Below are 704 nucleotides of genomic sequence, written 5' to 3' on the forward strand. Positions count from 1 at the left end.
TTTTGTGCATTTGTTTATTTAACACTATATAACTTAAATTTGTGACAAATTTCACCAAGAGTAATAACAACCGTCTTGATTTTTTTTTCTCTTTTGTTGTACGTTAATCTTCTTAATAATAAAACCCTCTTTCGTATGTAACTCTGACTCTCGGAGAAAGCAACGTACTTGCTAGCATCAATTTCAAACAATTTTAACGAGTACTGATGAACATTCGTTGAGGCCACGTGTTCACCTAGGACTGAGGAGTATTTCCTCGTTCGGCCATTTGTTTGTTAGCTTGTGGAACGTATGGCAGTTTTTCCCTGAAGCCAACATTAACTGTGGTTTCCACACATTTGGCATACGTAGAGTAATAAGGGAAAGGTTTGGGGGTGGGGGGGTCTGAGTTCCTGCCTCTTTTCTTCATATCTTAGGCACCTTTTAAGACAAGATAGGGGGAAGAAAAGTGCCATTTTTGTTAAAGGAACAATCTCTTCTTCAGCTGAACTCCCTGTACTGAAAGTCTACGCGTCATTGCAGGAAGTGGCAAATAATCCTTAGCATGTGAAGCGTCAGTTACTGCAGTTTACGCCAATTGGTGACGCTGTACAGGCACGAATGATACGGGTTTGTTACGGGGCGAAAACACAACAAAAGTGACTAATAGGATTTCTGTGAATTATTGATAGCAATATCAGCGACACTTACTCAAAATGTGATCG

The sequence above is a fragment of the Penaeus monodon genome, chromosome 31 (genome assembly GCF_015228065.2).
Source record: "Penaeus monodon isolate SGIC_2016 chromosome 31, NSTDA_Pmon_1, whole genome shotgun sequence".
Classification (NCBI taxonomy): Eukaryota; Metazoa; Arthropoda; class Malacostraca; order Decapoda; family Penaeidae; genus Penaeus; species Penaeus monodon.